This window comes from Zonotrichia albicollis, chromosome 2 (assembly GCF_047830755.1).
Source record: "Zonotrichia albicollis isolate bZonAlb1 chromosome 2, bZonAlb1.hap1, whole genome shotgun sequence".
Classification (NCBI taxonomy): domain Eukaryota; kingdom Metazoa; phylum Chordata; class Aves; order Passeriformes; family Passerellidae; genus Zonotrichia; species Zonotrichia albicollis.
Window position 1 is genome coordinate 111394569 of NC_133820.1, and position 27810 is coordinate 111422378.

General features: G+C 37.9%; 1 long non-coding RNA gene across 4 annotated transcripts in view; it reads left to right on the top strand.

Moving 5' to 3' along the window:
* The window catches only part of LOC113459977 (uncharacterized), a 180898-nt gene that overhangs the window by 122027 nt on the left and 31061 nt on the right, over positions 1-27810 (top strand). For 2 of the 4 annotated variants that reach the window (XR_012579168.1, XR_003381587.2), the window contains exon 3: positions 7806-8003. The exons of the other annotated variants lie outside the window; for them this stretch is intronic. This is a non-coding gene — a long non-coding RNA (uncharacterized LOC113459977). The remainder of the gene's footprint in view (positions 1-7805; positions 8004-27810) is intronic. 4 annotated transcript variants of the gene reach the window in all.

Genomic DNA, 27810 nt, shown 5'->3' on the forward strand with positions numbered 1-27810 from the left:
TCTTGCCAAGAACATTCAAAACAACAAGTCTGAGAAGAACACAGGGAAACTGTGTTCTCTTCACTAACAGTTAAGCATGGAGTTGTTGAAAAAATAAAAAGTCAAACCAATGTAATTTTCTTCTCAAATTCTCCCAGGGTAAGAGGCATTGTGGTTAGAAAAGAGATGGTAGGTTCCCTGGACCCTGACTTTGCCCAGGTTTTGTACACTGTCCGATCTGACAGTCTCATTAGCAGACTTGAGAAACATAATGTGGAAGAAATTAATAAGGACGATGCAAGGCAATTTTGAAAACTTTTGAGCACTGTTGGTGATTAACTGTCAAAATGAAAGAAGGAACTGACTGGGATTCTGCAAGGACCTGCCTAGGCTCTAATACAACTCAATATATTTATCAATGACCTGGATGATGGAATAGCCTGTGTGTTATCAGACTTGAAGCTAGGATGGACTGAAAGAATGACAGAAGACAAGGTCAAAAAGGAAAATGATCTCTGCAAAACGAAGAACTTAGCTGTAACAAATAACATGCTACTTAAGAGGGAAGAATCTCTTTGTAGAAAAACGAATGATCAATCCTACAGCATGGTCTTGGAGGGGTTCACAACCTGAGAGGCAATCAACAGTTGTGTTGTTGAGGAGAAGGCAAACATCTCCAGTGGTCTATACTGAGAGTGGCATGCTGTCTACTCTGCACCAGTAGGGCCCTGAAGTGCAGGAAGGTTTCAAGTAGATATTAGGAAAACTACTTTTGCCATGTATATGTCATGCACTAAAACAGATTTTTTGCACGAGTTACGGCAGGCAGTAAGAAGTTTTGTAAGTAGGAAGCAGAAGGAGCTTCCGATAGGGTGAGAAGATGGACCTAACGAGTATTGCACCATCTGCCCTGCTCTCCTGCCTTTTTCTGGCGTCTCTAAGGAAAGCCTGCAAAAATCAATGACCTGGATCAGGGGCAAGGCTCATGCTAGACATTAACCATAAGCTGGATGAAACTTGTGCCACAAGTGCTCCAAATATATGTTTCACCTCGGTCTGCTGATCATGGAGCTTCCCAAAACTAGAGTGGAAAAAATCATCCAAAGTTTTGTAGGAAATATCATATGCTGACAGTTCATACATTCATGATGACTAAAACATGACTGAAGAAATTCCCTAAAATTAATTCTGTAATGTTTCAAATGCTTGTTGTAAATGCAGTGAAAGCATAGTTGGAGATTTAAGAATTGAAAAGTTGAATTCATGGCAAATTAGGTATTTCTGTAGTCTTGAGTTGTATAGTCAAGTATCTGATGAAACAAGGATCTTCTCTCCCTAATTCTAAATTAAATACTGACATTACTGGAGCATCTAATATCTTTAAATGATATATAGGGCCAATATATTATCCTTTGAATTTTCTTTGCTTATCAAAAGCCCACTCTCTTTTACAGTAACTTTTTATTGCATTATTAGAACAATGCACCACACACATTTTCCATAAAAATGTAGTTGTAATTTTTCTTAGGAAAAAGAATATAACAAAACACACATAAAGCAAAGTTTATGCTCTGTGATTTCAGCTGTTGACTTTGAAATTGCCTTTGGTTGTAGAACTATATAAACACTGCGTTCTGGTGATGATGGCAGACAGTACACCCCAGCACCCTCTTACTGCAAATGATAAGAGAATTGTCCCCTTCTTTCTCACTCCCAGAATGTCTCCTAGTCTGAAGTGCAGATCACCACACTGGTCTGGCTGTGTTCACCCTTGCTTTGGTGTCTGTGGGTGAATTGGGATTTAGCTGACTCCTAGAATACAAATAACTCCCCATGACTGCAGGTATGGCAGAATCAAGGACATTTTAATTAACTGATAACTAACACATCCAGAAATAAAAACCATCAATGCACTTAAAAAGATGATGTAGTATAGCAGATTCCTAGAATTTTTACTAAAGGTGAGAATAATGAAGAGAGTATCTTTAGTGCCACATCAGAGCATTTTGAAAGTTGTGGAAAAGGAGAAAGTGACAGGAATTTTTACTGCTGCTTTGGCAATGCATAGATCAGGATTTTAGGATTTCTGCACTGCAATTATAAAGCCCTGTTGATTTTAGAGGTTAAACAATTAGCAGAAGAATTTCCTACAATTTTTGAATAGGCTGAAATACTTTTTAAATATATAGAAAAGATATACTGACTTAAGAAATTGAAACTTTTCTCCAGAGTATGTCTTCATCTTCAATCCCTTCTCTTTTAAAGTACGTTTTTTTATTAATGAATGCTGTGCTCCTTTGAAAACAAAGGGGGTTATTTTTGGTACCATCTGATGGGCCTGCCTTTGCCTGGCATTTAATGCAGTTAATTGTATATGTGACTAATGAACACCAATTGATCTCCGGGATAACTGTGACACATATGCGGAGAAGACTTTCATGTCTTAATTGCTTGACCCTGAAATTAGCACAAGCAGGTAGGCCTGAGCAGATACTGAGGCTGACTTTAGGTAAGAGACCACTAATGCAGTCAGTAACATGTAGTGTGTGAGAAACTGTTTTCTTGATTTAAATAATTTATTTCTCTTTCCAGTCAATTTCACTCTTTTATATCTTGTGGCTGGCTGATGTGAGAAGGATACCAGCTTAGTTATTTACCACCTGTAATTTGCTACACTAGAATGATAAAGTTGTAACGTAAATTACTGTCTAGTACCAAGAACATAGAAAAAGATAATGCATAATTATAAAATGAAGTATAAACTTCATTGTGGACTTTCTTCATAGTTATAAATAAACTGTTAATTGCCTATATCCCTGAGTATGTGGGGAGGAAGATAGTGTTTACTTTTAATTTTGGACTTTAAGTAAATTTTATGTTGTCTGTGTTTCAGAAATGTCTTGTGTATAGGTTACATTACCTTCAGCCAACCCAGACAACATCAACAACTTCCAGCCTTTTATGTGAAGTAATTCAGCACCAAATGTCATTTTCAGTCTGTGTCATATGAAGAAGAGGGAGCTGATAGGGGATTTGGGGGAGGAGAGCAGTTCTGCAATAGTTGTGGCTTTGTTAGAGGCTGCTACTTGGCTCTGGATTGCTGTTTGACTGCCTTGCACTTGCACCTTCTTCAGTCAGTTCCTCCAGGAGGTGTGTCACAGGGAAAAAGCAGCCTGTTGTTGGCAAAGATAGTCTGACCTCATTACTGAGGCAGACAGGTGTATTCTTTAATCACAGCCCTAAGGCCTCAGGAAACCCTGGACTTTTTCCAAGATCAACTGGGATTAGCCTAGCTCTTTGATGTTGCTGCAGACGTCCCATGGAGACTCTAGTGGAAGAGGGTGAGTGAATACTGACTGGCTGTGGTCCTGGGTTTCTTAGGCAAGAAAATGATTTGTGTGGGAGAAATTGGACCAAAGAGGAAAACTGTTTCATGCTAATTGCAATTTCCAATGATAAACCTGGAGGTGAGCTGCCACTGACAGGCTCTTAAACTAATTAACCAAATAGTCCAGCACCCCATGCTGTGTTATGTTACACAACTATGCATAAACAACTCTGCTGAAGATTTATTCTGACTCCAAACTTCCAACAGGCTCTGCTGAAGTCAAACAGGCTGTTTGAAGTGTCACAATGATCTGCAGTCCTCCTGTCTGATGCACTACATGCTTGACTCTAATTAACAGTAATCAAATAAGGACAACCCTAATCAGCATTCAGCAGCTATTACCCTCAGCTTAGCAAAGAGAAAACATAATTTCAGAAGAGAAATAAACAAGAGGTATTGTGTGGAACTATAATAAATCATTTTAAGTGGCTTTGTGAAAAAAAGTTATTGTTGTAATATGCCATTAAACAAAGAACTAAGGTCGTAGCGGATAAAAAGAGGGGCTTGGGGAGGAAGGAAATCCCATGATATCCAGGGCTGGCTTCCAGTGAGTCCTGTTTCTGGAATGCAAGCAGCATTTTTCATCTCTCTTGACTTTGGACTTAGAAAGTAAAGTGTCAGTTATACTGTACTCTTAGTAAATACAGGAAAAATATTATTTTATAAAGTCTTGTAAAATAACTCTTTCTTAAAATGCTACCATACATAGCTCATTGCAGTCTAAAAATACTCATGATCTTGTGATGGGGACTTAGGAGGAGGGTTCACGCAGGTATCAGTACCCACCACATCCTGATTTGATCTATATGCTCTGCTTCCTACCTTCACAGGATCTTAAGGACCTTTTAAAACTTTTCAGGGTGGTAGAAAAGTCATCTCTTAGATAATGTTCATCACTGAATATAAGCTTTGAACCATGAGTCCCTGTACCTTTATGCTACACTGCTCCTTGCTGCATGAAGAGTGCCCAGAGAAGAGAAAGGTTCTCAAGAGAGGCCTGTGGTCACTACAGTTACCTGGAAGCTTCCTGTGGTCTAGAAGATGCTTTCAGGAAATCATTTTCTCCTTTGAATGACTACAGATGATGAGAGTCCTGACCTGCCTGGGCATCCAAAGAGCTCGGCCTTTGATTGTCAGTTGTCCATTCCTTGCCCACTCTTCCTACTATATCTGAATAATTGTTTTGCATCAAGTCCTTTGAACCCACTCTCAGAGACATATTGCAGATGCTTAGCTTCAAATTCTTTTTCTCCTTTCCCTGTGTTCCCAAGGACATAAATGGATGCTCTGTGACTGAAGGCCTTTATTTCCTCTTAAGCACCATGAGTTTGTGCATAAATGTAAGCAATTTCTCTCCTGACTGTGCAATTTCCCTTGGTGATGTTTAAAGGAACATTTCTAAATCCTATTTTTAAACTGTTAGAAATAGCTCTCCAGAGCTTCCACTGCTGAATACTAATAACTTTTTATATTAGCATAAAAGGATATCTTCATCAAAGTTCACCATTTTAGGGGAAGGTGGTAGTATATGCATCTCAAGAGGCATGGGGAAGCTGTTCTTAGGCCTAATGAGGTTTTTGTCCTTTTTTTCAGCTTCTATAGTTTGGTTAATGCTAAATTAAATTAAATGCACCAAGGATCTGCAGTGAGTTTTTGCTAAAGTGCATGCAAGCCTTATCAGAGGGTGTTAGAGAATGCTGGTTTCTCTCAGATGCATGTAATTTTAACACCTACTCAGCCTGAAAGTTAGATTACTTTGTCCCAGGACTTTTTATAACTGAAGCTGTTGTTGGTGATTTTGGTATTTTTACGTAAGCCCATATGGCTGCAAGGAACTGCAGAGACATGTACATAATGGATCAAAGGGCAAAAAATGGTCTGGAAAACCCAGACTGCCGTTCAATATGTCTGGAAATCGTGTAGCTGTAGGCAGAGTTCAATTAAATCATCTTGGGTTTATGTAGGAAAAGGATTTGCAACCACTGACTTGCCCCTCAAAATCAGCTTTCTTCTTTACCTCAAGCAGATAACTCATTGAATAAAAGCTAAGGTGATCCTGGTAGGCCAATACATATCCTTCATCCATGAAAGCTGAGCAGTCCTGTCACACAGGGGCCCTGGAAGCTGTATCTGGTGTGCCCTTTTCCCACACCGTGTTGTGCAAGCGTTGTGAATCTCCAGCTAGACCCAAGTGCAACTGAGCAAGGAGAAAGGGCATTTCCGGTCCTTCAGTCCAGCCCTTGCTTTCAGGATTCCTTTAGAAATGTGTTTTGTGGGTGATCTGCAGAAGTTGGGGGAATGAGTTGCAATTGCTAATATGCTTGGAATATTTGAAGAAATGTGTATTTCACAGGTATATTACAGACTGGATATTGTCAAATACTGCATTTCTAGGAATCTGTAAGACCTAAACACATTCACTATTGCTCCTTCTTCATCACATCACTTGATATTTTAAGATTTTGAAGATAAGTGAAAACTAACCCACACATACAGCATACACATTTTTGGCTTTTTAAATTTCTCCTCCTGCAACCCAGGTGCCTAATGTTTCCAGTCTGAAAGATTTCACTGCAATCTAAAATGTATCTGATGCATGATGCAGTCCCAAGGAGGAGCTGAGGCTCATGTGAGTGGAGTTTCGCTGCCCAGTAGCAGAGCAGATTGCCAGTGTCCCCCTGTCCGTTGAGCTCACATCCCGGTTGAAATACATGGTGTTTGGAGGTCACGGCACCCAGCTGTGAAATGTGCTGGCACGGAGGGACTGCCCTGCAGGGATTGTCGCATTTCCCAGGCACGCTGCACTGGGGTGGGACAGGGGAAGCAGCTGGATACAGCGACTTGTGCTGCCACCACTGACAAGCTGTCAGGTATCATGAATCAACACACTGTGCTTCTGATCTGTGAATCCTTTGGCCTGAACAAAAAATGTGCAGTGTCTAGTATCTCTCATCACAAATTTTTATGAAGCAGCATGAGGTTCTAGGCTGGATGGAACTCAAGAGTGAGAAATACTGCATTATGGGGTTTTTTCATCTCTTTCTGTAGTTTTTCTCTTTTACGCTGGAGTGATACATTTCCTCAGAGATGAAATATAAAATTACTCTTTGTGCAGACCTGTCAAAGTTGAAATGTTGAAATTGGTAAGTAAATATCATATACTACTGTTGCATTAATTGATGACTGAAATGAATAATTTTATTCAAATTGTAGTTTTAATTTTTATTACTAGGGTTTTAAGTGCCTGGAGCTGGAAAGCACTTAAACACTACAGCAGCCAGATTCCATAGTGCAATATTACCCCTGTGATTATATTTTAATGAATTAAAGTAAATCCACGACTTCTTACACCTTAGATTTCCTTACTTTTTCAGTAAGTATTTCATTCTATGGTTTCTAATATTCATAGATTAATATGGGAAAATACCTATGTCTGACACCTTTTAAGATTAAAAATTAACACATTTAAGTATATTTCCTAAAATGCCCATTATATTCTTTCTCTGTTTTCCTCTCTTTATTATCTTTATTATCTTTATTTCATAATTATTTTGGTGCACTACAAACATTTAATTGGTCTTTGAGAACTGGGAAAACATGGAATTGTTTCTTTCCCCAATGGAGAAAGAGTGCATATTTTAATTTTCTCTAAATTTTACCTGTCTCTGCTGCTTTTGGCCACAAATACATGTTCATTGCTCTTTATTGTTGTATGCCATAGCCAGTGATAACATGAATTGTTATTTCATTGATATTTTAATATGACTCTGTGAATCATTCAAGTTTTAAAAAAATTCAATAACTGCCGCTATCATTCGTATTTTCTTACTTCCTACTGCAGAAATTTTATGATCACAGTCTTTATCCTCTGATAATGCAGAGGATGAAGCATGTTGGGAGGGTAAATCAATGTTTCTGAAATTTTGAACAATCTCCTGGAAATGTTTCTTTTAGCTGTATAAAAGCCTGAAACACCTGCTTCTAAGAAGCTTTTCAAAGCCAGGGTAGTCCAGGCACCTGTGCCACTTCTCTCAGGTTTTGTGGGAATGCCTCTTGTGGTACCTCATACTTCTCATTTTGCTGGGGTCGGTAGGCCCTGGTGTTTTGCGGGTGTTTTATGCAACTCTGAGTCACTGAGCTTTCATTAGTGTAGATTGATCAGACATTTCATCCCAAGAGCTGCAGTATTTTGGAGCACACCTCCATGTTTTAAATCTCATAAAGATCAGGTTAAAATAAATCTGCTGCACAGCTTGCATCTACCCTGAATTCTTCCATGGTGGTGGTGTGTTTCTGGCAAAGCAGCAGTTAAGTGTCCCTGGCCAGTTGCTACAGAACACAATATTTTCCAGCGTGATAGGGTTATTGCACACACAGTAAGTCTAAACTTCTACCACGTTTCTTCCACCCTTTTTTTTTTGTTTGTTTTTTACTCCAGGGAGATTGCCTCTGAGAATAAGGATGTTGTTTCAGTCTCTTCTGCTAAGGCTTGCCACAAGGGTAAAAATACTGAGTGTGATGGACTGTTTGTGTTCCATAGAGGATGAGTAAACTTTCTCAGGTGTTTCATATGGGCCACTGACATGTTTTGAAATGAAACTGAAATACTGAATTAAAAGAGATTCTACTTAAAGAGGTATGAACCAGTTCTTTTGCACTGTTCTTAAATGCATTCCCAACTTTGTTTGCAAGTCAGATGTGATTAAATTTGATATTTCTCTTAATAACTTTTGTTTGCTTTGATGTAAACATATTGTAGCTGGATAGATTCTGTAACTGCTGCTAAAATTGTGTTTTGATTAAAAAATCCCAGAAGTTTAGATTCTATGTTTATTTTATTGCTTTTTTTCTCTGTCAAGATCCTTTATCCATAGTAATATCTGATCTCTTAAGAACTTGACAATTTATCCTTCACTGAAAAATTCCTACCTTCAACATCATAAGGGAGATTAATTTTTCTTAACATCACTCTTTAGTTCTACTAAAAGATGTCAAAATGTCTGCACTTCAGAATAAAAGTGTCTATTTTATCGGCATAGCAGATAGTGTACATGCAGTAGTGCTTTCAGATTTTAGAAATGTCACTGTATTTTTATTGTGAATTATCACTGACAGACTTGATTTCAAGAGTTAGAAACCAAGGTATTAAAGGGGAAAAAGTGTCTAAATGAGATGATGTAATCTTAAAATGTGAGTAATTACATGGTAAATTGAGAAGACTCCAAGTAATCCAGTTCAAACTAAGACTCTTCCAAACTGTGGTTATTTTAACACTGAGTTAAGTATTTTGTTCACTTATTTTAAGTTGTATTTATGTGACAGCCTGCCTGCATATATTACTCTTCATTGTTACAGAACAAAGAGCATCAACAGTGATGACACGTGGGTACACTTGGGTCATCTAAAATGCCTCAAATGATTTTGTAGTTGTGTATATTGTGTGTGATTTCCAACCACAGAATAAGGCACCCAAACTGTCATACAAGTGCCTACAGTTGTCACGTTTCCACAACAGAGCCTCAACAGGGCTGAGCACAGGGATGTTAATCAGCCATTCTGTGATCTGCTTCCCCATCCTATTTTGCAAACTTGCCTGTGACTACTGAAATCAAATCTTTTGCCAGAGATCCACTAATTATTTTTTTTTTGTAGAAAATGTCTGGTTAAAAAGTTCTTTTCTGTACAGTTCAGCTCTCATTTCAATACATTTCTTAGATAAAATATACAGTATGTTTCAGTTCTATGTGAAATATAACAGGAAGGCAAACTTACCCATTTGGTTTCCAATGTAAATTTTTTGTTTAAAAAGTATGTTTGGATAATACTCAAAACTTTGATCAGTAACCTGGATGCTAAGGGATTCAGACAGTACTGGTTTAATCAAATGAATGCACTGCTGAGTAATTTAGAAGACTTAATTGTTTTCTGGGCTTGTGGCCTATTGTGACACAAAGATACAGCTTCTGAGAAGACAGCTGTTAAAGGAAGCAATGTAAAATGAAGACATAATTTGAATATTTCTTCACCAGAGTAGTCTGACTTAAACAAAAAATATAACAGAGAGGGTTATGAACTGAAAAGCTTCCCTATGAAATCAAGTCCTAAGGATCAAGAAGGGGAAAAAAAAAAAGGTGAAGCAGGGAGAGAACTTTCAAAGCATACAAGGGATCCAAAATAGAAATGCCATTTTCTTCACAGAAGAGAAATCCCCACAGAAGAGGGTTGATAGTATTTTGGAATTAAGCCTGGAGGGAATGGATGTTTAGTAGCATCTAATGCACTTTAGCTGGCTGCAGTAATGGTCCTCTGGGCTATAACTTTCCCAAAACAATGAAACACAACATTCTTCAAATTAAACATTCTGTGTGTCACATGCAGTTTAAGCTCCCTCTTGATTACAATTTTAAATGTAAAACCCTTCTCATAGGATTATTTGTGTGACAGCTGTCACAGGTGCGCCTCTAAAACACTGTTTAAAACGCTGCACAGGTTTGTCTTTGCCAAAAACTTTATGAACAGTTTTTCCATTTCATCTGACCTACAGGTCAGAGAGCTGAGGTGCTTTTTTGTGCTAGATACTTCTGCTGTTCCCTGGGGAAATGGGCTCTGTTGGGGAATACATCTCCCTGAGCTTTTTGCTGGCACACAATGGAAATTTGGGAAGGGAGAACTGCAACTGTGAATTGCCTGCATGGGAAGTCCTACAAGGGTAAATGTGGGTAATATTTAGGCATGTGACAAAGCTCTTAGACTTCCAAATAGTTCCAAAATTTCAATGGCTTTTGTGAAGCATGTGAGCCAGATACAGAATAACTCTGCTCTGGCTAGACCAAATCATTATTTAAAAATAAATGGGGCTGATAAAGTGTTAGACTGACCTAACAGAGGGATAGAACCATATTTGTTTTCCTCACAGGTCTGCTATACTCTTATCTGGTTGAACCTTAACAAGTTCATTGAGTTTAATCTAGTTTTATTGAGCTCCAGTTGTTTTCTGCGATAGCTTCCTCTGTCTTCTCAGCAAATGTTTATGAAATCTTAAAATAGTTAATTCCATTCAGACACTAAACTATTAAAGACGTATCAGTATGCCCCACGTGATTTGCTAGACACAGCAGGACAAATTAGCGTTATCAACCGTAAAATGTTCTTTTCATTGGGCTGTAGGGAACTGGAGGTGTCGTGTTTGTGTTTACCTAGGTCTGTGTCTCTCCTTGGCTGATAACAAGCTGAGAAGCTTGTTATCAGCCAAGGAGAGACACAGACCTAGGTAATAGCGGATTTTTCAATCCTTGCGATTTTTGCTTAAAGGTAGATAGCTGAGAGTCCAGAGGCTGAATTAGGCAAGGTACATCTGATGTAAATGGGCAGGGAATTCCCTTGGCTTGGCTTTATGGCTTTGCAGCTGCCCTGCCCTCACCCTCCCAGGCTGTGCAGCAGGGCAGGACTGTGTTGTCCCAACCCTGCTGGGATACCAAGAGACCAGGAGCATCCTGCAGCTCCACTGAGCATCATCTGTGCTCTCAAGGAATATTAATATATGATTATCTGCACCACTTTAACAGGACACTTGGGAAATAAGTTTTCACATCTGCCTCTGCTTGCTTGGTTGCTTCTGGAGGTTTTTTTGCTTCCTGGAGGAAGGAGGAGTAATCATGAGATGACAGGACTGGCATGTTTGCAGCCCTTTTTTTTTTTTTCCAACAGTGTATTCTGGATTCTAAGTGTGTTCTCAACATTAAATTCTCTTCTACTTAAGGTACAGTGCCATGTTTCCACAGAATTGACTGTCAAACATCCAGTTTCTTACTGCTACTTGGAAGGCCTCTCACACATTATGCATCTTTTGTTTGTTGGTTTAAAGTTCTTTAGCAACTTATTTATTGAAAAAGAAAGAAAAAACCAGAAAAAATCCCAAAACCCAATAAAAAACCAAAACAAAAACTCTAAGTTTTCCTAGCACCTGCTACACTGATGTTTTGTTTCTGTTTCAGACTCAGGTCCTGGATCTAACCCTCTGTGTGGATTAGAGCCTTAAAGACTTCCTGATATTTTTTTTCTCTGCTTCATAAAAAATATGATTGATTACAGAAGACACTGACACACAGAAAGAGCTGGAAAAAGTTTTAGCACTGGTTTTGGAGCCAAATCTAAAACCTCACATGTATTGCTGAGAGTCAGCAGGATTTTCCAGATTTGCAAACTGTAGGATTACCAGAAGGGGAAAAAATGTAATGTCTACATGAAAGCAATTGTAGAGATATTGCAGGCTGTACAAACAGTTTACAGGGTTATTTTCAAAGAATCTGTAGTACATAAAAAGCCTTCAAGTAAAAGCTGTGTATCACATGATTGGTGATTGCACTGATTGCTAGCAGTTGTGCCACAGACATTTGAAGAATCGCTTTGCTCCATGAATATCTCGATAGTAAACTACTGTACAACAGCTGTCAAAATACATATTGATGAATCTTGACAGTCCCCAAGATTGTCAGATCCTCTCTTGCTTTTTTAAGGGAAGTTCATTAATTTTCAATTGATGGTTTAGACCTCTAATCAGTGTGGCACTTAATTATAAAGATGCCACATAGAGTTACCAAGATTCCATTTTTCATTTTCCTTGTCTTCTTTCTTGGCTCAGGTTAAACTTCTGCTAGGAGTTGCTCAGTGTGTATTTATAACTACTATTACTGCAAAATGAGCATAATTTTTCATCAGCTTTGTATCAGTTCTACCCAAGACAAATTATATTACAAAATGCAGACCTTGTAGTCTTGCATCCCTGTGAACACAATGACATGACTTCCAAATACTAACATGCAGGAATTATTCATGTAACACTGTGTATTTATGCAATGGTCTGATTTTAATAAAGTACGATAGAAATCTAACTTTTTAAAAATAAATGAGCAAAACCGACCTAAATACATTAGGGATACTTTATGTGACTATTATTTGCTTATCAATGAAGAAAGGTTTTGCTAAATCCATCTTCTGGTTATTATAAAAAACATTATAACAAATGTCAATGTTTTCTAACACATATATATATGAGAATTTTTCATGTCTACATATTTTTTACCACAGCAAAAAGCTGATCTTCCATGTTGGATGTCCTGTGTCGGGTTTCTAGTGGAAGCTTTGTTGAACTCATGGTAATTTAAGGACAATGACAGAGAAAAGTGATGAAGTTAGAGCTGATCACTTTTAAATATGACAAACTTAATGTACTTTGGAAACAATATACAAACTATCAGGTGCACAGGCTGCTTGTCAAGTTGGAAAAGGTAGCAGCAAGTTCCAAAACCCAATACATATTAGGAACAATCCTTACAACTTCCAATGGGAAGGCAGTGAGATTGATACAGTGTTTTATACCTGTAGAGCACAGATTATTTGGGAAAGGAGATGAAATGGTTGTCTATAAGGGAAGGATAAAGTTATGATTTGAAATGCCCAGTAGAATCGTGATTCATCACTCAGGAATAAAAGACGAAGAAATTGAGAGATTATTTTTGTTCTCTCACTGGCAAGTAGACATATTTGTCTGTATGACTTTACTCTGGTTTGGAATGGTTGTGCAGATTAAGACACAGAAAGTTCAGGGTGAGACCAGAGGTTTTAGCAAAATTCTTACACAGTGTTTTGGTGTTTCTTTCAAAATCTGACTTAATTCCTCAGAAGGGTGCCCTGCTGTGTACAGGGGGTATATTCCTCTCAGAGTAAAATGATGCCTGAGGGTGTAGTTATATAAAACAGATTTTCTTTGGGGATGCTTCAGATATTTACTGGGGTTTTAACAGGAATAGATATGCTTGCCTTTGGGGTTTTTGATTATTTTAGTGTATATTGGTACTTTTAAGCAACCATTTTGGTGGCTGGTCATGATACATGAGAAATTGATGGTGATAAGGTAGTATACTAAATTTGCTTGTTCAGAAGATGAGTTTCCAAATTTATAAAATAAATTAGTGTAAGAAGCCACTAATTTTCTTCATTAGTTTTGTGAAGATAATCGGAATATCATCTGAATGTGCTAACTTTACCACCAAAGATGCAAAACTTGTCTTTCAAGACAGGTGATGTAAATGGTGCTGTATTTTGGGTCCTTCTTGGTACTTCTGTGCCTTCCCATATCCAGTTCTATTTTCTGCGTAGGATGTGCCAAAGAAAAGGTTGGAATGATCTTCTCAAGAGGATAGGATGCAGTAATTCTGTGACCAATACATTTAATTCCTTTCAAAGAATATGAGTTTACATCGGTTTGCATTGAGATTGGGATTGCCAGTGATGGTGGATGACAATTAGAGATCAGCAAATATTATGAGTTGTTAATAATTTTCCTTACTTTTTTATTCTTGTGCCAATGGAAGAACTTTCTGTCAAAGGAGTCAGTGCTTAGCATGATTGTGGCATTTAGCATAATTGCTCAGAATTGCATATCAGCTTGTTCATAAGCAGCCAAAAAGCTCACATAATATGTAGCTCAAAAAATATCTCAAAAGCATGCTTCAAAATCTCCAGATTACCTCTTTTCCCACCTGCCTTAAAACATATATTATCTATCCATTAAAGTTAATCATAAAATGAAGAACACTGGAATGTGTTCACATAAAATGAACATCACTGGAACAAGCAGTCAGAACACAACATTGAGTTCCATTTATCTTCAGTTGTGAGCTGCAAGAAAAATAAATGCAAACAGGGAAGAGAAGGTACCTCAGCAGAGACAAAGCCAAGGATAATCACATTTAGCACTAAAAAATGTCTGACGTATTCACAAAATTCCACCTGTGAAAAACAGTCTTTTCTGGGGTTTCTGGCTCCTCTGATATTTGATTTAAGCTGGAATTAATCAGCCCTTATTTCCTACTTTGGGGGAATGAATTATACTTAATACATGTACAGTATGTATACCTGATATGCATGCCAGACTGCATACCCTATTAATAACATCCATTATGTTGATGAATAGCAACTTAGACTATAATTTCTTAGACCTATAAATTTTCAGTTCTAATGTGCTGCCACTTGTAAGTTTGCTGTGTTTGAAAGCCAAGGTAGTAATGTGACAAGAGTGGCTCACCTACTACCCAACCTGTGACACGGCCAAGGGCAGGGGTGGCTCTGGGTCTTGGTGGGAACAGGAGAAATAGCGGAAGGAAAGAGGAAGCAAAAAGCAACAAGGCAACAGGTTTTAAAGACTTTCTGTGAATTAAGTTCTTCTGCTAAAGCTGTTTGTGGTGTGGCAAGCTCTCAGGATGGATACATTCTGAAACTGTAGTGCAGCTGGAAATACTTGCCACTGGACTGGTTTTCGTGTGTTTGGCAGGAAGCAATGATTTAGGTTTCATCTTCAGAATACATTTTTATGCAAGGTTTCAAATTAAAGTCAGGAGTGAAAGAAAAGTATTTTATTAACTCATCATATTTTGAGTGCTCCTCTCTATCTTGAATGATAGAACAAACCCAAAATATGAAGTGCCTCTAAGAAGGCATTCACAACTCTTTTAGGTTTCTGTAGGATCATTGAAATAAATAGGGCAGGAGACTTTTTCTCCTTTTAATGTCTTTATTAAAAGTGATCAGCTCAAGGTTGGGAAGCCCAATGGGTCTGCAGTCTCCGTCGTCGTCTCTCCCAGGGTGACTCAGAGGAGGAGGAGAACATGTGCAGCTTTGTCCACGACGAACAGAGCTGGGGGTCCAGACCTTGTGGGAGCCTTGGGCATGACCCAGATTTTGATCTGTGCAGCCTCTCTCTCTCCTGGTCCTGGTTTAAGACGAATTTCGTGCTCAGGGTGAGGGGCACCGAAGGTTTTCAGCATCTCTGCAGGCTTAGCACTCTGTTCTTCAAGTCCAGACATCACTCTAAATTCTTAATTTTGCATTGGCTCGTTGTTTTTGGGGTCTTTTCGGTAAGCTCGACACTTCCCATGGCCTGCTGGTCCTGAAGTTAATTTGCATCTTCTGATGTCCCCCCTCCCAGTCTCATCCTCTCCCCTCAGTTTCTGGGGAGAAGAGCCATTAACTCAGCCCTAGCCAGGGTCTTTACTGATACAAAAAGAACTATTAACTTCAACGACTTGATTATCATAACAAACAAATAGCACTTTAGCAGAAGCACTGGTCTGACTAGTTTTTGTAACCTTTTTCTCACAAAAAAAAAAATGGGCAGATTTTTGTTTATAACATCATCAGTAGTATGCCATACTTATTTGGCAAAAATATGGAGGTCTGATGAGAAGTGGTCAGGGTCTTCCAGCTGAAATTGTTACTGTGAACTTCCATCTGGAACTGTGGGAACAAATCTAGGATGCTTGAGCATGGGCTCTAGTTTTCTCAGTAACTAGGTGCCATTGTCTAAGGAAATAGATGGCCCAAGAGAAGAATTAGAGAGGCTGGCTCTCTCTTTTTTTTTTTTTTTTTTCCCATATTCCTTCTCTTTTTAAATATGTGTGGTGAATCTCTCTTGAAACTTCATTTGTTTAGAAGTAGATGGCACAATGCAGGAGAAAGTATCTGGCTGCTCCCAAAATGAGGGGCCTGAGAGTGTGTTTTGAATGCATTTGAGCAAATTTTTGGCTGAAAGATTTTCTGTTGGAAATTAAATTTTGACTATAGAGAGCATGGTGATGAATAGCATCCCTGTTTTGTGAATTTCATTTAAGTACTGGGCTTTTTTCAAATTAAATGAAAAATACTTTTTGGTCTTGTGACTAAATGTGTCCTGACTACAATAAAATTATGTGTTTTAACTAAACTGCTCAGTAACAACTGTTGCCCTCTCCTGTGTCTGATGCTTATCGGAATCTCACAGGATATGTATTGACGGGAATATAATTTGGCTGCATATCACATTCTCTTACTTGTCGTAGTCAGGACTTCACCCATAGAAAATCTGAGGGCAGGTGAAAAAGAAAGATGTTGTCTCTTGATGACCTGTAAATCAATTCTACCACATTCTTTAGTGGAGGGTCCCAGTTAGGCCCTGTAACACATTGATTCATGGATAAAAATAAACATCAGCAGAAAAACCGTGTAATAAAATTAGCTTAATTTTTTCAGGACTCACTGTAGAAAGGGAGTATTTCCCAAAGAGTTCAAAAAATTTCTGCTTCTCTAGGATATTTTTCATAAGAAAATGTAAATTATTTAATGTAGGCTACTAATTTTAATCACTAAAGTAGTCTTATTTCCCTTAATAATATTTTATAAAGCATTTTGAACAATGTCAAGGGAGTGAGACCATTTTGAGATGCAAATGAATCCTTTCTGGTAATTGTTCATCCTTAGAGGTAGAATGACTCACAGGATACTTTGAGAGTATGAACAAATAATGTTCTTCTCACTAGACCGGCAAGAACAGGTCTACTGTCTTAACACTAACTCCTTGATTTGTTTAAAAATGTAATCAAGTCTACTTCATGCTGCCCTTACAGGGTTTTGTTTAACCTTAATAGGTTTCTCCATTAGAGATTTATGCCCCAAAGCTATAATAATGTATTTTAGTATTGCACTCAAAAGGAAACAGTTACAGTACTTGCATACAGCAGTATATTGAGGACAAAGGTACATTTTACTATTTTTTGTGCAATAAATGTGAAGCATAGAATAATGAGATAATCAGGCGTCCAATTAGATTGGTGACTGTGATTCAAAGTTGGGTCCTGTCGAGTTTTATGAAATCCTGTAGGATTTTAAATGTTGCCTTGGCTGACTTTTGACATGAACACTGATAGTGAGTCACTGACAGTTTTGTCATGAATTGAAGTGTTGAGTATATTTGCTTTTAGTCTCAGTTTAGTATATATGGGGTTTAAGATCTCATTTAAAAGCAAGCTTCTAAACTGATGCATGCCAGCACAACTTAGGGACACCAAGCCTAAACCTATGAGTAAACAAAACCAAGCAACAGGAAATAATTTGTTTTTGTCTTCTGTTTTCCTTGACAGAAGTTTTGGACATATCTTACTCCTATTATTAAGGTTTTTACTCACTTCAAAGTAGCACTCAGATTTAACTGCTCATAGATTTCTTGTTACATATTGCAATCACCTTTTGGTGAATTGAAGAACTTTGAGGTTTTGTACTGTTCTTTTTTGGCAACCTTTTTCAAAAAATGTTAGAATAACGCCTCAGCTGGAACTGTGTGAGATTAAATGACAGTTGCTGGAACAATTGTGTTTCTGCAGTTCTAAATAATAAGGCACAATGGATTTTTTTGGGGTTTTTTTTGGGTTTTTTTGGTTTTTTTTTTTTTTACTTTTTGCCAATGTGGAAATTAACTTTTTCATTACTCTCTTGTCCTCAGGAGTAGCTGCCCCTCCTCTGTTTGACTCAGTTATCTCCTGTAGCAGTTGGTGGGGACAGTGTGAGTCCTTGTGTGTGTTATTCTAACAGGTCTCACAGGTATTTTGGTCTTTCTCCCCCAGAAAGTGAATTTCAAAATTCAGTGAAAGTTCTTGACATTTTTAGGAAGGGATGGAGAGGCAGTGCTCTAAAATATCAGGAAATTTACATTTATATATACACATATACACAGACATTTCAAAGCTATTGCATAAGTAAAACCTTCACTAGATTACCTTCATCTTGCAGTTTTATAATGAAACTCATATTTAAAAAAGCTTCCCCAGAAGGCTATCAAGACACTGAACATGATCTACTAGTGAGAAATTACTCCTCATTTCCCTCCTGGGTGGGGGCCTTAGAGTTATGTGGAATTTTTAGATTTTTATTTTTATGCCTTATAGTTTACCTGAAATTGAGAAAATCTTTGCCATAAATTTAAAAGACAAATAAGCTCTCTACAAAATATAGCAAAGGGTATAATTATATTCTCATCATTATACAGGGGAGGCATTTATGGGTAATTGGTGGTTTACGTAAGCTGTTATGCGTGCCTCTTTTAAGCATAGCTGCTTTATAGAACAGCTTCAAGCGTGGGTTTCAGCCTGTTTTTTAACAGCAAACTCATATTTCTGTAATTGTTTCTGTGAACATCTGCAGCTGATGTCATGGTCTTAAGCTGAAAGGATCTGTCCTATCAAATCAACACAATATTTGTGGTTATCAGCATGATTTTACAATTAGCTTCTAATTAAATGTGGCATTGCTCTCGCCCTTCCAGTTTCCGAGGCAGCACCGGGGTCTGTTTCTGCTGTTGAAAGTCCAGCTGTTGTCCTTTGAGGCTGCTCATCCTACCTCAGACTCCTCTCATATTTTCAGCATGCCATTTAGGCTATAGCTTTGCCCTGTCTAGATGTTCTGGATCTACTGCCTTCCTTTGCTCAGTATTTACTACAGTTAACAGAATTAAATAGAAACCTCAGCTCAAAATCTTTGGCTTAAAGTTTGTCCATTACTTTTCTTCTAGTTTTTTGCATTTCTACGTTTAAAACATAGCTGACCTTTTCTTCTAACATTAAGTTGTAGGAACATATAGTTTTGCTGACAAAAGTGATATTTATGTCTAAATATCTTCTCTGATATCTGAGCAATAATACTGCCCAAAAGTTTCAGCAATGGATTCTGAATTTGTTGAAGAATAGTTATCCTGATTTCACACTGAACTACTTGGACTGAGTAGAGGATTTTCAGTTGCTGTGTATTAAACCACACAGAAACAAATCTGCATATGTCAGGCTTGCTATCTGTCAGTATAGGAGCAGTGAATTACTCACTGTAGGTGAGATAAAAGTGGTTAAAAGATTTGGTGTTAATGAACAGCAATGGAAGTAAAACATGCTTTTCATACTAAGTATTTCATTGTGAAAAAAAAGCAAAGAAACTATGTATTTTTGTTCATAAGCTCTTGAGTACAACAGAAACAATATGACCAAAATGTTGTGGCAATTTCTGTCACTGGCTGTTTTGATTCTCAAAGTGGTGTAGCTATTCAGAGAAGAAGTGTCAAGGAAAAGCAACTGTTCACCCTAAGGCAAAGTGGCTGGGTTAAGTTGTTTAGATTTAGAGGTTTAGATTTTATTCCTACTTGGGATAAATGCAGACATGTAAACAACATCAGGGTAGAGTGTAGGGCAGGACAACTTAATGCTATTTTAAGCACAGTGCAAAACAGTCTGAAGCTGGTGGCCAGGCTAGTTTCTTATCATGAAACTTTTGATTTGTGTGTTCCTAAAAGAAAGATGACATATTTCGTGTGTAAATGGGAATTGCACAAGGACTGCTTTGTAACTTGGATTCTGGATCCAACCACTACTATCTAAATAGTATAAAACATGGTAGTGGCTTTTGAGAAGATCCTCAAGGTATTGCATGTCTCAGTGCTTACTGGAAGAAAAAATTTACATATTCAAAGTCTTGTCAGCATCTCTGGTGTGGGTTTTCCTTTCTGTCTCTCCATATTTAGTATCTTTCAACTCAAAGGCTGCCACAAGTCTGACAATGTTCCTGCTCACTCTGAAGGGACAAATGTACTTTGTCCCTTCAGAGTGAGCAGCACTGGGTGAATCAAAAAGTTAATCAAACTACAAGTTTTCTGGTAAAACTACTGTGGTTTTGAATGCATATTCCTATGACTGAAAAAAAACCCCCAAATTGAACTTAATATAAATTTATCCAGTTGTCTGCATGTTGGTTCTGTTCTTGGTTTGTTTTTTTTGTTTTTTTTTTTTTTTGAGAAATAGTTCAAAGCTGTTGTGTGTTAGCAGTTCTTGGTAAATCCCAAGTGCTGTAAATTCCAACTTCTTTCAGGTACAATTATGATTTAAAAAAATTCTGTGAGGCTTTATTCAGATCTTCAAAATAGAAGAGAGAGAAGTGAAGAGCCATGATTGAAGACAAAGATTGTGATTGCGCAGTAAGTGCATTTGACCATGTTCCTGTGGCTGTTTAAGAAATCTAGTGATTTGGGAGTTGCTTTATTTTAAGAATCCCTTAGCTTTGAAGTCAGTAGCTAGATTCCAAATTACCTAATTTGAAACTTATGTGTGTAACTCAGAGAAGAGAGATCCCAGCAGCTTCTCTGGTGATTTCCAAATTCTGTGAGATGTAATAGTTGAGATGTAGAAATCCATTCTCCAGTCTGCATTCAAACAGTGGTCTTTCTGCTGGGACTGACAAATGAGAAATGTTATGTGCTCTAAGAAGTGAACTGAGTCCTCCAATTCTTCCCATATGTCACTGAGCTGCTGCCAGAAGTTAATGACTTTTAGCCATTACCATTCTGAGCTTTCTTTATAATGAACAAATAGTGACAAGCTACCTAGCTCATTAATCGTAGAGCTATGAAAAGTCATTTTTAGCTCTCTCAGAATTATTCCATGCCTCTAGCAGAAGGATTTTACTGCTTCCAGAAGGCTGAACGATGTTTGGGAAGCAGACTCCTGGAAGGATGCTAGGCAAGAAGATTTCTGTTCAGTGTGGGTTGACTTTTAAATGTTTGACTGTGCAACATAGCTACAAGTGAGGAAACATTAACTTTGTTCAGTGCTTGGATTAATAATAATTTCTATTTTCAGTTCCTACTTTTAGAAGAGAAGCTAAAATTATTTAAAAGTAAAATTTTAATAAGTTTTATGGCAATGATTAGTGGGACTCCTGGCATCACATGGGACAGACAGAGGGAGGATGTACTTGCAGGTCACAGATGTGCTCCAAAAGATGTCCAACTTGCACACCTGCACATCATAGGCAGGGAAGTATGTAACAGGGTACAGGAACTCATCCATAGTGAAACCAAAACCCAAACTGCTTCTTGCAAGTACTGGAGCTAGCTAATTTCCAGCTGTGTTTCTAGAGCCACTCCTACTCCTTCCCCACATTTTTCATTCTTTTTGCATGCAATATGAGAGATTTCCTTCCTTTGTGGAAAATACTGGTCTGAGCTGTATGTATGCTCTCAGAAGCTGTCCCAGAAGCCCATTTCCACCTGAGTCTGGGAGGTGTCAGTGAGAAACAGAATGGTCCAGGGCTCATATGTGTATTCCACTATCATGGAACCTACTGTGAATTTGGCCTCAAATACAAAAGGAATGTTTAGTGGGAATGCTTCAGGGCAACAGTTTAGTCTCTGTATAAGTCTATGGTGACATTTAATCAACAAGTCTTTGCATCCTGTGCTTTGCAAAGGAGGTAGAGAAGGTGCACAAACTCTGCCAGACTGAATCACCAGCACCAGAAACCCATACCCTGTATCAGATTTTACTTGCACCTCCTGGGTTCTGCTGATTTTTTTAAATTGATTTTCATCCAACTAATTGATATGACTTTCAAACACAGTGTTAGTAGCTGAACCTCAGTGCTCCGGCCCCATTGTGTTAGGTCACATTTCACTTCTGTAGCAAGTGGATCAAAACACAGTTCACTGCCGACAAGATAGTTTCTTATGTCTTGCATTATTAATAGCTGACATTACTTAACATGTCAGACAAGGTCTCCTTCTCCTACATGCTCTCACATGCTTGCTCTCTTGCTGGCATTTGCCCTCACTGTTGCTCTTACAATCACTGTTGCCTGCTCTCATGCACTTCCTTGCTCTCCTCATGCTCTTCCTCACTTGGTCTTGCTTCCTCTTCTTGCTCTCTCCCCCTCTCATCCTGTCTCACTCACCCTCACTCTCTCTCATGCCCTCTTGCGCATCGCCTTTTACACACACTCTCTTTCTCTCCATTTCCCCATTAAGCTGTCAAAGCCGGATGCCTGATTTCCAGTTGCCTAGAAAATCCTTTAAAATACCTTCTCAGTTCATATGTACTTAGAGATGCACAGTCATACGCTGTAGGCCTATCTCTCATGGCCTCAATTACCTTCTACATACTGTTACGGCAAAATGTTTTTTTCTAAAATGTGACATAATTAATTGGATTGTAGACTGACTCCCATTTTTCAATATAAGCACCCACATTTCATTCTGTAATTACAGTCCTGGAACACTTTCTGGTTCTTCTTTCTCTTGCGAACTAAAGCTCAGTGTGTATTGTCCATGTGATTTTTGGCTTTAAGTAGCCCCAGTCAACTTTTCACCAGTTTCAGCTGTCTGACATACATAAAAGTGAAGATCTACTTTTATAAAGTTTTTTAAGATTTTTAAGTTCTGAAATTTATTTACTTTATTTCTTGTAAGAAAAACAAATGTAAAATGACCTCATTATTCATACTTTCTTAACCACCTTTTTTTTCCACCCCAGTAAGCAAAATGAAAGAAGACTAAAGAATGAATATTTTTCCATTTTGTCAGAAATCCGTTTCCTTCTAAACCAAGCCATTCTTATTTATTAACATAGGCAGACAGCTCAAAGTCACTTGTGTAGGTGCGTAGGTTCAATTTACTCAATTTACTTCATAAAGTAGGCAGCATCTAATTTGATTTATTTTGTAGAATAAGTCTTAGAAGTGAAATAGTGTTTGTATTCTCAGAGACATGATACAAGTGATTTCTTACATGTCTTTATTGTTCAGGGAATTCTCAGGACACACAGACTGAGGTCCCACACAGTAAACACCATTTCCTTGAAGCGTCACATGAAAATAAACCATTTGTATATCTGTGATTTTTCTGCCTGTGGTTGTTCATTCAGCAAGTACAGGTTCTGTATGCAAGGGACATACAAAGAAATGGGAAGGTTAAAAAAGGCCTTGCAAAGTATAAAGAGAATACTTTTTCAGCTGAAGTGTGTTCAGCTCACTTAATTAAATTAGTCTTAAGAGTAATTTACAAACGTCATTATTATAAATTTATAATTGAAGGTCAGAAGTTCTAAACCTTGCTTGAAATCTGACTATACTGTATGCATGTGTTTAATTCTAAAGTCCTAGGAATAAATCTTTTGGCTGATTTTCATAGGCTGTGGCCTGATCAGTAGTAGTTATGAAGGCTGTGTTTTTTGCAATAAATATTGGAAAATACTTATTTTGTGTGATGGGCAAAGAAGCAAGCTAAAGTTGCGTCTAAAGCTAAACTTTGTTTTTTTTTTTCACAAAACAGATGAAAAAAGCTAATGGGATTTTATATTTTGCAGTTGAGTGCAGAGCACTTAAGACTATCACAATCTGTAAATGCCCCACTGTTATCTTTTTCTTGCTGAATTCCTAAGCATATACATTTTTTTTCTGCTGGAGAGCCACAGGAGTATAAGATATACACCTCAGCAGGATGTTCTGGCTCACAGAGAGAAATAGATGGGATGAGGTTTTCTGATGAAGACTGACTAGAGACAGGTTGATGCTGTTTCTAAATCATTATATACAATTGCATGCAAGGGCAAGCAACTTTCCTTTCATGCAAACATTGTCTTCAGAATATGTCTATAGAGCTTGTAGATAGCTAAAGCATGTTTGACAAAGCCATTTTGACCATCCTTAATGGTTAAATGTGGCTATTAACACAAAAGGGATTAAATAATTACATGTTATAACATTTTATATGCAATTACCTTCCAGTGACCCTTGCCTTTTGGCCCAGGAATGTGTGACAGAGGTCAGCAGAGTTATTTTTACGGATATTTTTAATAACTTGAAAAACGCATTTTGTTACATTCCTGGTACTTATGCACAAGTTTAAAAGAAGCACAAGAAGATGTGACTTGGTTTTATTTTATATATTTTTCTGAATTGTGACAGTTGGATATTATCAGTATGCTGTCTGTTAGCCAATATTGTAACACTCTCAGCCATAATTCATCTAGAGGAAATATTTCACTAAACTCTAATTTCTGGTTCTCAAAAGAATTTGAAGCCTTTAGAGTTTTGTTTATTTTTTTTAAAAAACTAACTGTTGCCGTCCTTTTCTACAGTGGTAAGCACAAATGGGTACCTTAAATTACTACAAACATAAAAGCTAAATTGTCTTGACATGAGGTGTTCTGGGATAGATTTTGCCAGTCCTAAAGGGATCATTTAATGAGTGCATTAGTTTCTGCTATATTTTCTTCAATAATGCAAGCAAGCAGGTTTTTTGTATTTTTTAATAACTTGATTAAAGACAAGGTAAGTCTTTTCAACCATTAAATATCATGTATGTTCCTTCTTCATAAAAGCAATGAAATCCTGTATTTTCTCATGTGATCAACATTTGGCTGGGGTTTTTTTTAAACCAAACAAAACTATACCAAAACAAAAAAGCACTTCTGCCACATAAAGAGGATTTCCTTAAGACATTTGGAGAAGGGGGAATAATATTTGAGAGTAATTTTTCATATAACTCTGATGCAGTGCTCAGTCATACTGTGGTTTTGCCTTTTCTATCAAAAGAGTCTGTGGAACCCTCTTGTTCTTGCGGAGTAGGAGATCATAAATGACCTCACAAATGACCCTGGAGTCTGACACCTGCCTGTTTTTCATCCCCAGCGGACTTTGCCATTCCTGAAGCAACTCCATAAAACACAGCAATAGTCTAGCACAGCAAGGAGTGTGCTTCCTAAACAGGATGGCCCCTAGAAATGTTTGCCTTTTGTTTTCAGCAAAATCTTTAAGCAGATGTAGAACTCATGTGTAATTATGCAGTGTGTATTTAAGATACTACAAATATCCTTAAACAACCTTTAATAGGACATAACAGCTGTCAGGATGTGTTGGTAAAGGTTTCACAGAAGAGACTATATTTCAGCTAGAAAAGGGCAAACCTGCCAACTTATTTTGAGATTAAAAGCACAATCAGTGGGAATGTTCCACCAAATGCACAAAGAGATATTGAAGATAATACTTCATCTTCAGATGAAGCATTGCCCTTTCTCCAAAGTAATATCTAATTATTAATGCTTGCCCAAGAATAGCTGTGCTGCTTCATGCGTCTCACCTTTTCAATACCTGCACTTTTAGACTTCGTCTTTAGGAATGGTAACATCTCCCATAACCTTTAGAGTTTAATTTTTGGTATAAATTATGTAAAGAAAAATCATTTATTAACCACTAACAATGGAGCCAGCAGGTCACTCTTGACAGTGACTAATAATCTTCAAAGAGAACTCTGTGATGAAAAAACAATTGCTGAGACACCAGTGGTAGCAAATCAGAAAATTATTAGCACACATCATATTGTCACAGCAAAAACAGCATGACCAAGTCTTTGTTAAGAGAGTAAGGGATTTAAGAATTTAGGGGAGATGCATTCAAAAAGTTTGGCTTTCTCACTGCAGATAATGGGTATGGATGAAATGGTTACATGTATCAAGGGGAAGAAAGCTCACAATTATCCACCGTAAACAAGATTTAGCAGTTTTATCTTCACTTGATACTGATACTTTCTACTGGTTACTTCAGCAGTGCAAAGGAACTTGGGTGAGCAAAGCACTGACATTTGCAGCAGTTACACAGAATGAGAGAACACAGTAAATTCTATGTTTTTGCAGATCTCCATGCCTCAAAAAAGTGTGAGCAGATGGTATTTTCAAACATGTGAACAGTTCTCTCTCCCTCTATAAGACCAATGATCAGAAAGACTTGGATTCTGGGAGTTTGTGTTCATATTTTTTGTTTATGGGAAATCTTTTATTCCTGCTCTTCAGTAAGTGCAGGAGACTAATGAAAAGCTTTTTCCTATTGGATTTTTCATGAGCTGTTCAGGTATTTCTAAGCATTAAATAGGTGATGTGTTTATAAAAAAATTAAGAACTTGGCTAACCTTGAGAATTAGTAAATGGATAAACTCAATGACATATTTGTTGTCTCCATCCCATCTTTGTTAGCCCTGCAAAACTTTGTCTCCTTTCATTCAGTGTTGCAAGAATATGCATATTGTAAGTTACTTAACAAAAATTCTCTGATTCTTAGTTAAGCTACAGATGTGCAAGGCTCCAGATGTTAGCTTAAGGCTCAGATTTACTGCAATTTCAAGCAGAAGCTCTCTGCTTTATATAGCAGAAGAAAAAGAAGAGTTTTTTCTTTTCCCCTTAAAGGTCATGTTGTTTTTCAGAAAATGTCCTCAGTATTTCTCCTTTAGTCACATTGGGATATTAACCTCTGAGGGCAGAAGCACAGCAGGCTTCCTTCAATGGTCTAATTGCTCTTCATCCCTATTCAGCATGATGTGCTGTTTCCTACCGGACTGAGGAGCAAAATTGACAAGATTACTATGACCCGTCACCTTGTTCCAGCACAGCCAATTCATGGATATTCATGTTACACTCTGTAAGGATTAGTTGCTTCATCCTCCTAGAAATGGAATTGAATAGAACCTGATTTTTCTGGTTGATCCTGATAGATCCTGATGTCTAAAAGATGGCCAAGAGTAGACAAACTAGTGAAACAATTCATTAGACAAGTGGACAGGGAGATGGACTGGAAAGAAGCTGAACTGTTGGCCTCAGCATATTGTGAGAGTGACTTGAATCCTTGCTGGAGGCCAGTCACTGGTAGGATACCCAGGAATCAACTCTGGGGCCAGTACTATTATTCCTGACCTAGAAAACAGTACAGAGTGTAGCCTGAGAAAGTTTGAAGGAAATATGAAAGTCTGATGGGTGGATCTGATGGTGGATACACAAGATGTCTGTGCTGCTGTTTGAAGGTATCTTGACAGGCTGAAGAAATGGACCAAAGAGAAGCTCATAAAGTCCAACAAAGACACATGCAAGATCTAGAGGAGAATAACTCCATTCACCAGGACAGACCAGGGCCTGAGAAGCAGCTTTGAAAAAAAGGCGCTGGGGAGCCCAGTGGACCAAAACCATTAAACGTGAGGCAGTAGTAAACCTCTTGGCAAAGCAGGTTCTTCTCCATTTAGAAGAACACTGCTAGCAGTTGTGACCCTTGGTTCTAGTCATGCCTGCTGCATCAAGAGTTCTGTGTCCAAGATCTTTCCTCTCCAGTAGAAGAGGAGACATGGATATACTGGAGCAAAGGGCACAGTGACTGAGTACATACAGGGACATACAGAGAGAAGTGAAGGCTCAGCACAAGGAAAACATTTTGCTACAGAGTCAGGACACTGAAATAAAGAGAAACTCTACTGCCTGGAAAAGTTGTGGAGCCTCCAGCCTCTGAGATATTAAAAACCAAACAGTTCATGATTCTGGACAACTTGCTGTATCTTGAGCTAAGGGGTTTGGACCAGGCAATCACCCGAGATTCCTTTCTGAGACAAGCTGTGATTCTGTAAACTTGGTACAATCCAGGAATCCCTGGTACAGTGCCAAATGGAAACAATTGCAGCCTTTTCATGGAGGATGAGGCCAGTGGTTATTTAGCCTGAAGGTAGACACATTCTGCTTTTGCCTAGACTGATCCAAACAAATAGGAAGAGAATTATAATTTTATTGTGCCAGATATATTTTCTAGCTTTTTCCACAATATTGAATCACTTAAATGGAGAGAGAAATTAAGTTTCAAGTGCTGAAAATATCCAATTAACAGAGATTGCTGAGCAACTCTTTTGCAAAGCTCCTAATCTGCAAACACTTTTCTAATCGATAGCTACTTCTTTTCAATATAACCCCAAGGTGACTGCATTCTGTCAGCTGAGAGTGAGATATGGACCTCTTGGA